The 14227-nt window shown below is 35.4% G+C and overlaps 1 pseudogene; it reads left to right on the top strand.

The window, feature by feature from the left end:
* Positions 1-3479: 3479 nt before the first annotated feature.
* LOC114383914 lies at positions 3480-9072 on the top strand (annotated as a pseudogene).
* The last annotated feature ends 5155 nt before the right edge of the window (positions 9073-14227 follow it).

The following is a 14227-nucleotide window of genomic DNA, read 5'->3' as shown; positions in this document are numbered from 1 at the left end:
AATTAAGCTTAGCTACCATGAATGGCGCTTAGCTCAATGAACCTCAGTTCTGACCGCAAGGAAATGAGCTTGGCAACAACGACTTGCGCTTATCCAGAGTGTATGATGGGCTTAGCGATCAGGCTGTAGCTTAGCCAAATTCAGATCGAATTGAAGTTGGCTTAGCTCAGCCTTGGCCAGCTTAGCAGACCAAATCAGCCTTAAATGCAAAGGGTTTGGCATTAAGCGCATGAGACTCACGGCTTAGCGCATGACCAAAGATGCGTTTAGTGTGAGGCTTGCACTTAGCGAAAGGACTATTTTTTTCAGAAAATATTTTCTAAGTTATTTTTCAGTCCTGTCCTCAACAAATAGAAACCCTTATATCTAACATTCAAGGATAAGCTGATATACTCCAATGTACAGATTATAAAGCAGGTTTCACATCATATATACATGAGAAACAAAGATAGAAAAAATTAAAACTGGGTTGCCTCCCAGGAAGCTCTTCTTTAATGTCATTAGCTTGATGCTTTTACCTCAATGGGTGATATCATGTTTTGGTTCTTACCTCCAGAACCTTTTGACCCACTTCCATTACCTGTAAGCAAAAATTTTGTGCTGGAGCAGGCTTGTCTTCAACAAACAAATCAAAATCAATTTTCTGATTCTCAAAACCCATCTCCAGCTTCTTTCTACACATGTCAACTATGCAGCTTGCAGTTAACATGAATGGCCTTCCCAATATTACAGGAATGTCAGTATCTTCACAAATATCCATTACCACGAAGTCTACCGGGAAGATGAAATGTTTCACTTTGACCAACACATCTGCAATTACTCCATATGGTCTGGTAATGGAGCGGTCAGCCAATTGTAAAGTCATTTTAGTGGGCATGATCTCTAACGCTCCCAACCTTCTACACATGGAGAGCAACATTAAATTTATACTGGCTCCCAGGTCAATAAGAGCTTTTCCCATAGTGACTTCTCCAATTGAACAAGGAATAGTTATACTCCCAAGGTCTTTATGCTTGGGTGGAAGGATCTTTTGAATCACAAGACTACAATTTCCTTCCACTATAATGTTTTCCTGGTGAATATACTTATGTTTCCTTGTTAACATATCCTTCAAGAATTTGGAGTAGAGTGGCATCTGCTGTAAAGCTTCTCCGAAGGGCATGGTTATTTCCAGTTTCCTGAAAATATCTAAAAATCTTGCCAAATGACAGTCCTTTTCCTTCTTGGAAGGTACCACAGGATATGGTACTTCTGCACCTTCATTCACAGATTTCTCACTTCTACTCTTCTTTTCATTCTTTTTTTTTCTCTTTTTCAATTCTTTTATTTTCTTTTTCTTTTTCTTCTTCTTTTTCTTTTTCTTGGTCATTCAATTCTTTTTTATTGACCATTATTTGTTTCTCTTTTTCCTGATTATTTTCACCTCTCACATCATTTTTCTTACCATCAGTACCTTTCTTTTCAATAGCTTTCTTCTTGAGCCCAACACTTTTCTCTTCCTCATCCTCCACAAACCTTTTACTCCTTGTCATCACAGCTTTGCATTCCTCCTTGGGATTCTTCTCTGTATTTGCTACAAAACTGTTGGATGACTTGTCAGCTATCTGCTTGGCCAGTTGTCCCACCTGGAGCACAAGATTCTTCAGTGCTGACTCAGTGCTTTTATGATTTGGCATTGTTACCTGCATAAACTGAGTCAAAGTCTCCTCCAGCTTAGTAGTCCTCTGAAAGATGTTAGGCCCTTGTTGGATTGGCCTATTCGAGGGTCCACCTTGGTCTTTATTGAACTAATTGCTAGGGTGTGACCTCCACTGTCCTTGTTGATTATAAGGACCCTACCGGAAGCCTGAAAATCCTCCTTGAGTGTACCCTTGTCGCTGTTGATTTCCCATATAATGAATTTCTTGAGTGTTTTCTTCAATGGGATTACATTGGCCTGTTTCATGAGCCTCACCACAGATGGTACAACATGTAACCTACAAAACAGAAGAATGTGTAGGTTGACCAATAGATAATTTAGTTAGCTACTTACCGAGTGTTTCTGTTAAAATCTCAAGTTGCTTAGAAAGCAACTTATTCGGTGCCAATAAAGCATCATGTGATGATAGTTCTAACAAGCTTTTCTTTGTGGGTTGATGGGTTCTGTCGCACAAAATGGCATGATCACTGGCTGACATATTCTCAATTAGTTCAGTTGCTTCTTCTGGGGTCTTTAGCTTTCTTTTCCTCCCTACAGAAGCATCTAGCAGTTGCTTGGTTTGTGATCTCATCCCATCTATGAACATATTCAATTGAATTGGCTCGGAAAACCCATGGGTGGGAGTTCTTCTCAATAAACCTCTGAACCGTTCCAATGTTTCACTCAAAGATTCATCCGGGAACTGATGAAATTAAGAGATTGCAGCTTTCCCTTCCACAGTCTTGGACTCTAGGAAATATTTCTTTAGAAATTTTGCAACAAATTCTTCCCAGGATTTAAGATTGTTCCCTTTAAACGAGTGAAGCTACCTCTTGGCCTCTCCTGCCAATGAGAATGAGAATAGACTTAGTCTAATAGCTTTATCTGGCACACTAGCAATCTTAACTGTGTTGCATATTTCAATGAACATTGCCAAATGTGCGTAGGGGTCTTCATTAGGTAATCCTTGGAATAAATTCCCTTGTATTAAATGAATTAAAGAATGCGGGTAGTTGATGTTGTGAGCTTCCACTTCAGGACATGCAATGCTAGTAAAGAATTGCGGTACTGAGCTGCTTGAATAATCCTCAAGGGTGATCCTCTAGTGCTGCTCGTCTACCATGATAGCGGCTTCAGGCAATTGAGTAGCAGACTCCCTTGATGATGGTGAATTAGGTGATAATGAATCAAAGAAATGAGTTTCTTCCTCAAGAATGGATGCAACTGTTCTGTCTTGCAGAAGTTTTCTTCTCCTCTTGGCCCTATTCCTTCTTAATGTAGCTTCAATTTCTAAATCCAGAGGAACTAAATTGCCTATGGGAGACCTATGCATGTAAAATACTAACAGAACGGTGATTATCCAATTCAATAAGAAAAGACAAATAAGAATTGAGAAAAATATTCACAGATAATCAAAGAATAACGAATAAAGAATAGGCACCTAAAAACGAACTAACTTTCCAAATAAAAAGAAGTTCCCCGGAAATGGTGCCAAAAACTTGTTCGCTTCCGGCAAGTGCACCAAATCATGCAAGTAGTATAAAACGGTAAGAACCGAGTATCGAACTCTGAGGAACTTGTGTTACTTGGTAAACCTGTTCATAGTAAACACATCCCTTTTCACATCAGACACCTATTCACTGAAATAGCTTTACCAAGTAACACAAGTTCCATGAGAGTTCGATACTCGGTTCTTACCGTTTTATACTACTTGCGCGATCCAGTGCACTTTCCAAAAGCGAACATTGCTCGTGTCAACACAAAGGAGAGTTGTGTTGATCCCTCAAGGAACGATCCATACATGGGTGACTCAGACAAATACGGGTTGTACATTGAAGAAAATCCTCCCCGCCTGGTTGCCCTAGGAAGACTTTATGAGGGATCTACAACCGTTCACAACATTTCTTTTATGCATGATCAAGTCAAGGTTGGTGTTGAGGAGGTTAGAGATGCAAATACTCTCATTCATGTACCCACTGAAGAGGTTAAGCTAGTGGGGCAGGCACTTAACACCTTCCTTGCTTGGCCGACACATCTTGTGAAGCGTTTATCATAATAGGTATTTTAGTGTCATTAAATTCTTCTTTTTTCAATTAAAGTGTTCACTGTAATTAAATTATGTTAATTAACTATTTTGGATAAACAGGGAGCTGTGGAACCCATGAAACTTGCAGATAGGCCGGATCATGATCTCGATGATCCCCTATATCTGATGACATTGACCATCCCACAACTTTTTCTAAAGCTATTGCAGGTTATGTGGGATGCTACCATGTTTGGGGTGTTTAATGACAACTTCCCCTTGTACATAAAGCATGAAGATCTGTCTGAAATAGCATACGGTGGTCAATGTCTCAGCATCTCTATTATACAGTTGTGGATTCTGTAAGTCAGTTTACATTGTTGTTTATTACCTAACTTATTGTTTTAAATTCATACATAATTTACTTTATGATAACAACAATAGGCATACGACTGAGACAAGTATGCGAGTGGGGAATGCCATGTGTATGGATTCCTCGAGCCATAGTCTATCCAGAGATTTGAGCAATTGCAATTTGAATCATAAAGTTACATTAAGAACTAGATGAAGAATTCAAAGCGAGATGTGTACCTAGGAGCCTACCTAAATGGGTAAGTTAAACTGAACAAATGAATTTAAATAATGCATAATAGTATAATAACCTATATTGGTCTCCACTGCAGTGCACATTGGCAAATGGTTGTCATTTTGCCTAAGGAAAATGTTGTGATCTGGTTTTGTTCGTTGCATAATAGGTCAGACAACTATCTGAAAGGAATAATTAACAGGTCAGTGTTGTTTTTCTATACATTTGCATTAGAATTAGTCAGGAATATCAATATTCTAATTGTACAATATGCATCCATGTTTGTATTCAACAGTGTTTTGAAAGGATTTGACGATACTCCACAAAGTAAATCCAAGGTTGTTGCTAGGTGAATTGTTGTTAAAGTAAGTCATTTAAACAATGCTTCTAGTTATATTTTAGTATTGTGTAGACTAATTTGTACTTAACATTGAATATCAAAATTTCATAATGTATTTAGTGTAATAAACAAAAAGGAAGCACTGAGTGTGTGTTGGACAAGGGGCCTCAAATATCATAAGAAGGGGGGGTGGTTGAATTAAGATATTACAAACTATTTCCCCAATTAAAATTCTACTTTGATTTCAATACAAGTTCCAAGTTCACTTAAAGATGAATTTCTAAATAATGATTCAAATTAAACAATCTAAATATAAATGTAAATTGATTACATCCTCTGGTAATCGATTACTAGAGAGTAAATCTCTTGAAAAAGACTTTTTAACTTAAATTTCTTGGCCAAACCTTTTGCTATCTCAATTTGGAATTCCCTTCCTAAAATACTAGAGATCTTCTTGATGTTGTATCTTGTATTCTTGGATTGTTGTCTTCAATTAAACTTGAGAAGAGCATTTTCATAAGACATCAAATCATCACGATCATATGGCATCATCAAAACATCAAAGGCAAAGTCTTTGCTTCTACAATCTCCCCTTTTTGATGATGACAATTTAATTCCTGAAATCAAGATACAAGCAATGTATATGCATGATATATTACGTTCACTCATTTCCAACTCCCCCTATGTTTTGGAATTGATGATTACTTGATTTCTAAGCTTCTATACCACCCCATTTCTCTCCCCCTTTGGCAACATCAAAAAGCCAAAGTGTGTGGCAATCAACACAAGATAATATAATAGAGTGGACATAATCAATCATAAGTCACAACCAAACATAAGCTAAGCATAAATAAGTCATAACCAAACATAATCCAAGCACTCAGAAGTGAAATATAATCCAAACAGTCATAATCCAAAACCACATAGAATCTAAGCAAAAAAGACTAAAGTCCAAATACCGAAGAAAAACTAAAGTTCAAAAAATGATAGCGTAAGGAGCATAGCCAAATACATGGCTTATAAGAAAAGATAATAATAATCTAAACACTAAGAAGGTGGTGGTGGTGGTGGTGGAAGATCGAAGCTCTGACGAATATAACCCACATCCTCTTCAAGCTGCGTGAGACGGATATCCATTCCTGCAAAGCGACCATCCAAAGAATCAAATTGTTCACCAACATAAGTGCGAAGACATCAAATCATCACGATCATATGGCATCATCAAAACATCAAAGGCAAAGTCTTTGCTTCTACAATCTCAAAGTCTTTGCTTCTACAGTGTAGGTATAACGTCATGCACTGGATGTCAATTATAATCTTAGGAAGTTTAAAAAATAATTGGGAAACGGTAATTGTTTAATTCAAACAATTTTCATTTTTTTATGATTGGTATTATATTATTAACTTATGTTTGATTATATCATGTCATATTTCAATGATGCTAGAGCATTGGAACTAGAGAGATTGAAGGTGCTTCACATCCAATGGGCAAAGTTTTATTTGAAAGTTAAAAATGAAACCTAGGATGTTTAGGCAATTTTGTAACTGTAGTTTACTTTACATTTTTTACAACTCATGTCTCTTTAACATTAAATATTTTTTATTCATAATAATTAATAAATTTGTCATGGAATTTTTGGTAAAAACTATTTCAAAACAAAATGAAAGTTATATGTTGTGTGATCTGCTTTTAAAATTTGCAAGTTAATTTTGGGGTTACTGAAAAAATAGACAGTATATTAAAAAAAATCTAAAAACAACATCAATTTTTTCAAAAACCGATGTTAACGTACACTGACAACACTTCAACAAACAAAATCGGTTTTTTAAAAGACCGATGTTAACATACACTAACAACATAGGTTTTTTAAAAAAACCGATGTTGATATGAAGATATATAACTTTTTTTATAATTCTTATTATATAACATCGGTTATTTAAATAACCAATGTTGTAATTTTACATTAACATCGATTTTACGATAATAGTTTCAACGTTGGTACTTTCAACATTGATTAATAACTGATGTTGAAAGTCCTTAATAATCGATGTTAAAAGCTTATTTTCTAGTAATGATGGCTGGACGACGACAACGATGACACAAGGTAGCGTAGAAATGACCCATGGAGAACGCGAAAAATGTGGCGTGTGTGTTACCTCAACGCGTTGTGGACAAGAAAGAAAAAATCATTTGGGAGGTTCGTGAAGACAAGCCTTGACTTCATCGGAGGCGATAGAGGAGAGTAAAAAATTGAGTACCTCCGGCCAGTTTTGGTGCGCTTTGAAGATAACGGAAACAATTTGGGCGAGGTGAAGGCATATGGATTGTTAACTCCTTTGGGGTTAAAATTGAGGGACAAAATCTTCATGAGTCTTCTTACTAGGGACCTCAGACATAGGACATGGTTTTCCAAATGCAACAGTCCTCTCAACACTAGTTCCATGCATTAGCACTTGTTGTTGTGAATTATTAATGGGTAGAAGTAGAACCAGAATCTTCTGTCCATTTCAATAAGTACAGTGCTTGAGTTGAGCTTTTTCCCCAACTTCTTATGTGAATATCCTGTATTGTTGGTTAGTTTTTATGAACTTGAAGGAAGGTACATACATTTGTTTCTTCAACAAATAAGAACTTCTTGAAAGGAGTGGCAGACAACCAATTCCCCAACATTGGTTTTGGTTGGTTTTTCTAAGTTGTCAAAGAATAATGGATTTCAAGCCCCGTGTATAATTAATGAAATGTTTCAACTTAGAGGAAAAGAGGCACTTCAAATAGTATAGGTTAGTAAATTTTAACTTATCATAAGGAAAATAGATTTGCCTTAGAGGGAATATGAAACGAAATGTATAATGTGGTGATAAAAGATAAAGTAAAAATCAAATATGGTGTTGAGGTTAAGATTTAATGATTCAGGTAGTATTCGAGAAGGGTGAGGAAAAAAAGATAATGAGAAAATAAATATTTTTATCCATAATTTTTTCAAATGTAAACGAATATATTTTTTGCTCGTAAATTATACCAATAATCTTATCCAACAAAATCTAAATTAATTTTTGCAAATGTAAAATATAATCTAGCTCATTATGCTTAATCAATTTAGTGGTAAGGTTAGAATAAATGCATGATTTCGCGGTTGTTTAAACAAAAAAGATTAAATATAATGCATTCTCAAGTTGTTTACTAGATATTAAAAAAATCTTATTTATTTCATAAGTTTAACAGACTTCGACTATTACCCTAACTACCTTGAAAGACACAATTGATTATCAAACCCTAATCATATATTAACATTGGATAAGATCCCCACAAGATCAATAAATAAATCTAAATCTCCTAATCTCAAACAAATTAAGTGTAGCAGAGGTGCCTTTTATTTTGTTCTGTTTACAATTCTTATTATCCCACAACAAACCATAAATCCTAATTCATCAAACAACTCTTTTTCAGTTTAACCAACACAATCACACACCCTCAGCCTCTCTGTTTCTCTCTCTATGCCACTACTTATTTTATTTTATCTCTTTGTGTGAAAATTCACTCAAATCCATGAAACCATTCGTGTCCACTGTGAACAAAAACTACAGCAATCTCAAATATTCAGAAAACTTCCACCACTCTTCATGTACCATAACAAAACTAATGACATCCTTCTTCCTCTTAATCTGCATCTCCTACCTCTTCTACACCCTCAGATTCATCACACATTCATATGATTGCCCTCAAAAAAAGCCTTACCCTCTTCCCACCACCACCCACTTTTTCTGACAACACTGCTTCATCCCCATCTCAACACACCAATAAAACAACACCCTTTGAGGAAAAAAACCAACATTTCCCTCATAGTGTTCGGCATGGCAGCCTCATCAAGGCTATGGAACCATAGAAAAGAGTACATCAAACTATGATGAAGGCCAAATGTGACAAGGGGCAACTTTTGGCTAGATCAAGAAGTGACAAATGAACCTAGTGAGGAATACCTTTTACCAACATTGAGAATATCAAGTGATGTCTCAAAGTTCAAGGTCGAGAATCTACGTGGGAAGAGGTTGGGAGTTAGAATATCTCGCATAGTCTCGGAGACAATGAGGCTAGGGATGTAGAATAATAACAATGAAAGGTGGTTTGTGATGGGGGATGATGACACTTTCTTTGTGACCGAGAATTTGGTGAGGGTGTTACAAAAATATGATCATAATCAATTCTATTACATTTGGACCAATTCAGAGAGCCACATGCAAAATATTCATTTTTGTTATAATATGGCTTATGGGGGTGGAGGGTTTGCAATTGGTTACCCTTTAGCTGTGGCATTGGAGAGAATGCAAGACAACTGCCTTCAGAGGTACCTGCATTGTTTGGCTCAAATGATAGGATCTAGGCTTGTATGGCAGAGCTTGGTGTCCCTCTCACTAAGGAGATTGGTTTTCACCAGGTTAGTGTATAAAGCAACTACTAAAATTATGAGGTGAATAAGTGATGATTCCAATTTATATAGAAGTTATTCATTTTTCCTTTCTATTTGAATCAGAAAGTTACATTACGAACTGGATGCAAAATTTAAAACGAGATGTGTACCTAGGAGCTTACCTGAATGGGTAACTTAAACTAAACAAATGAATTTAAATAATGTATAATAGTATAATAACCTATATTGATCTCCACTGCATTGCACATTGGCAAATGGTCGTCATTTTACCTAATGAAAATGTTGTCATCTGGTTTTGTTCAATGCATAATAGGCCAGACAACTACCTCAAAGGCATAATTAACAAGTCAGTGTTTTTTTTCAATACATTTGCTTCAGCATTAGGTTGGAAAATCAAAATTTTAATTGTACAACAAGCATCAATGTTTGTATTCAACAGTGCTTTGAAAGGACTTGATGGTACTCAACAAAGTAAATCCAAGCCTGCTGCTAGGTGGATTGTTGTTAAAGTAAGTCCTTTAAACAATATGATTCTACTTATATTTTAGTATTGTGTAGAGTATTTTTTTCTTAACGTTGAATGTCTAAATTTCATAATGTATTTAGTGTAATAGACAAAAAGGAAGCACTGAGTGTGGATATTACGTCATGCACTAGATGTCAACTATACTCTTTGGAAATTTCAAGAATAATTGGGAAATGGTAATTTTTAATTCACCAAATTTCCTTTTTTTATGATTGCTATTATATTATTAACTAATGTTTTATTATATCATGCTGTATTTCACCGATGCTAAACCATTGGAACCATAGAGATTGAAGGCGCTTCGCATCCAATGGGCAAAGTTTTATTTGAAAGTTAAAAATGAAACCTAGGATGTTTAGGCAATTTTGTAATTGTAGTTTACTTTACATTTTTTACAACTCATGTCTCTTTAACATTAAATATTTTTTATTCATAATAATTAATAAATTTGTCATGGAATTTTTGGTAAAAACTGTTTCAAAACAAAATGAAAATTATATGTTGTGTGATCTGCTTTTTAAAATTTGCAAGTTAATTTTGGGGTTACTGAAAAAATAGACAGTATATTAAAAAAAATCTAAAAACAACATCAATTTTTTAAAAAACCGATGTTAACGTACACTGACAACACTTCAACAAACAAAATCGGTTTTTTAAAAAACCGATGTTAACATACACTAACAACATAGGTTTTTTAAAAAAACCGATGTTGATATGAAGATATATAACTTTTTTTATAATTCTTATTATATAACATCGGTTATTTAAATAACCGATGTTGTAATTTTACATTAACATCGATTTTTGGAAAATCGATGTTAACGATAATAGTTTCAACGTTGGTACTTTCAACATTGATTAATAACCGATGTTAAAAGTCCTTAATAATTGATGTTAAAAGCTTATTTTCTAGTAGTGATGGCTGGACGACGACAACGATGACACAAGGTAGCGTAGAAATGACCCATGGAGAACGCGAAAAATGTGGCGTGTGTGTTACCTCAACGTGTTATGGACAAGAAAGAAAAAATCATTTGGGAGGTTCGTGAAGACAAGCCTTGACTTCATCGGAGGCGATAGAGGAGAGTAAAAAATTGAGTACCTCCGGCCAGTTTTGGTGCGCTTTGAAGATAACGGAAACAATTTGGGCGAGGTGAAGGCATATGGATTGTTAACTCCTTTGGGGTTAAAATTGAGGGACAAAATCTTCATGAGTCTTCTTACTAGGGACCTCAGACATAGGACATGGTTTTCCAAATGCAACAGTCCTCTCAACACTAGTTCCATGCATTAGCACTTGTTGTTGTGAATTATTAATGGGTAGAAGTAGAACCAGAATCTTCTGTCCATTTCAATAAGTACAGTGCTTGAGTTGAGCTTTTTCCCCAACTTCTTATGTGAATATCCTGTATTGTTGGTTAGTTTTTATGAACTTAAAGGAAGGTACATACATTTGTTTCTTCAACAAATAAGAACTTCTTGAAAGGAGTGGCAGACAACCAATTCCCCAACATTGGTTTTGGTTGGTTTTTCTAAGTTGTCAAAGAATAATGGATTTCAAGCCTCGTGTATAATTAATGAAATGTTTCAACTTAGAGGAAAAGAGGCACTTCAAATAGTATAGGTTAGTAAATTTTAACTTATCATAAGGAAAATAGATTGGCCTTAGAGGGAATATGAAACTAAATGTATAATGTGGTGATAAAAGATAAAGTAAAAATCAAATATGGTGTTGATTGAATTCTAGATACATTTGTTCATGTATTCTTGTCATTCTTATCCTATCTTTTGAATTTTGAGTCTAATTCATGCATGTTATTTAGTTCATAACATGTTCTAAATCAATTCCTAGAAGTATTTTTGTGGTTGAACTCCTTTTTTTTGTTTTCTAAGTTTCCTACATGATGCCTATGATGAAGTTGAGTTGTGGTGCTGAGTTGTGGCTGGATTTGTGAATCAAAATAAGTCTTAAGCTCTCTTGAATTTTGTTATTCAAGATAATTGAGCATAAGCAAACACAAATTGTAACTATCCAAGCCTTAAGCAACATAAACACTACTCTTGATTTCTAGGTTGAAATCGCTGGTGCTGGCAACTTGAACATACAAACTTGTATAAATTACTGGGAATTGGTCACTACGTATTTTGAGCTGAACTTTTTACTTAATTTTCTAGACATATGGACAAAAATTACGAAAAAAGAAACAAGTTGGCAGAAAAATCAATGTCCAGGAAAAAGAAAAAGTGAAAGGGAAGTGTGCTTGTTGTTTTGGCTCAAAATTTCTTCTACAATTGGTGCCTATTTTATACCAATCCTAGTTCTGAAATTTCTATTGAAAATTAGTGAGAAAAAAAAAGTTCCAAAACTAGAGGTTTCTTGAGTCTTTTTATTTTAGTTTTTTTTACTCTACTCTAGAGCCATTCTAAGTTTCTCTTTGAGTCCTAGCTTGCTTTTCTGTGTTTTTCATTGCTTTAATTGTTGAAAAATCCCTGAAAATTTGTCTTGTTAAAACTCTATTGGTTTAGCTTTCATTTCATTTTTTGGGTCTTTGGTTATTGCTTGTCTCTTTGTTTCCTTGTTTGTGAGTTGCCATATAGGGAATTGGAAAGGAGGATTGGTGCCATCCCTTGAAGAATTTGAGTCAAGAAGCAAGAGGAAAACTACCTTAAGAGCTATTGGACTAAGATGCACTCCAAATTGAGTGAATCACCAAAGAGATAACAACCACCAAAATTGAGGACCTTGTTGTAATTTTGTAATTGACAATTTACTTACTTTCATTGCTTTCAAATTTTGTAACAAAAAGGTCTTTCATTGGAAGTAAGTTGGGAGCCTCCAATAGGCCACCCTACTTCTATTTGTGTGTAATAATTTTAGGCAATTTTCCCTTAGGATAGTGAGTTTTTTGTTGGGAACCTTAAATGAGGTCATCCAAACACTCTTAGGATCCACCTAGTTTACATTTCTTGCACTTTAATTTCTTGCCTATTTTCATAGCTTATTTCCTTTACCTTCCATTGTCAAACCACCTAGATAGCTTTCCTTTTACCAATTAGTTTTTACCTTATCTTTCACACCTCTTTTAGTATTTATTTTGGCTATTTTCAACCATAGTTTCTTTTACCTTTTGTTTTCAAACCCCCAACAAGAAAGAACCACAACTTAGGAACCAACACGAGTCTTCATTCTTCATCTAGTGTTAATAGTGAGGGTTCTACTCCTAAGGACCCCTTGTATAAGATATTAGATGAGTTGAGATCCCTTAAGTTGTGGAAAGAAAAACAAGAGAGAAAAGAAAAATGAAAAAAAAGAGTGGAATAAATAAGTCAAGATGAAAGAGAGAAAATAAGAGAGGAAGAAAGAAGAAAAATAATGAAAGAAATGAAAAGAGAAAAACATGCCTCCTATAGTAGTCATAACTCTTGCAAGAGCCTAAGTGAAGAACTTCATGACTATTATGAAGGAAGGCATAGGCCACATCTTAGACCTCACTCCGATAGGAGAGAAAATGAAAGAAAGCCTCAAGAGGCTAACATTCTTATCCAAAGAAAGGGAAATAAGGGTAGAGCAAAAACTTAAAAGAAAGTCTACTTTAAAATCTTATGGCTCTCATTCTTATCCAAAGAAATACCAATGTCTAGGCATCTTAGGGGCAGCACCTTCTAAGCCCAAAGATGATAAGGGGAAGACAATAGAAAAATATCCCCCTAAGGCTAGTATGCAAGAAAAGACTAGCTCTATAAAGTGCTTTAAATGTCTTGGAAGAGGACACATTACTTCTCAATGCCCCACAAAGAAAATCATGATTATGAGGATCCAAGACATTTATAGTAGCCAAGATGAGGCTGCTACTTCACCTTCCTCTAATGAAAGTGAAGAAGCAAAAGGGGAAGAATCTAGTGAAGAAATCTACCCCCAAGAAGAAGGACAACTTTTAATGGTTAAGGAGGAGTGTAAGGAGGTAAGTGTCTCCTCCAAGAGGTTAACTAACAAGGAAAGGCATTTTGAAATAAAGACAAATATTAAAGAAATTTTTCCTCTTAGACAACCTCCACATTTTCTCCTTTTTAAAAAGACACTTGTTAGCATTGCCACACCTCTGAGGCTTGAGTTTATTCCTCAAGTAAAGGAGTTGTTGGATGAGGGTTTGATTATATTTGTTGTGTTATTTTATCCATGTTTTATTTTCAAGGAGGTGAGTTTAGTTATTAGAAGGGTGTTGGTAGTTAAAGCGTTAACTTCTCAAAGAAGCCTCTCAAGAAAGCTTCCCAAAGAAGCCTCACGAGGAAGCTTCTCGAGAAAGCCTCTTAATGAAGCTTCTCAAGGAAATTGTCTGAAACCTTCTTGGTAAACGTGCCTTCCTGAATTTGTTAACCGTTGGATCTTCTTGAAAATTGGTCTGGAGGTTCATGTGACAGATTTCCGGGATCTGACCATTGCGATCTGCAATATATCTTCTGGTGTGTGAGAAACGCTTCTTTGCCCCAGAGCAGAAGCACTTGAGTGTTTCAGCCTTTGTATTTCATGTAGCCTTGGAAAAATGTCATTTCCTACTCCTTCCTTCTTCCAAAACCATTTCCAACGTCCCAAGATTCTTCTCCATCACCCACAGCCACCAGTAGCTACCACAAACAGCCATAGCTCTC

Source organism: Glycine soja, chromosome 14 (genome assembly GCF_004193775.1).
Source record: "Glycine soja cultivar W05 chromosome 14, ASM419377v2, whole genome shotgun sequence".
Taxonomy (NCBI): domain Eukaryota; kingdom Viridiplantae; phylum Streptophyta; class Magnoliopsida; order Fabales; family Fabaceae; genus Glycine; species Glycine soja.
Note: the sequence above shows the minus strand (reverse complement) of the source record. Positions and strands in the feature narration are given on the sequence as shown.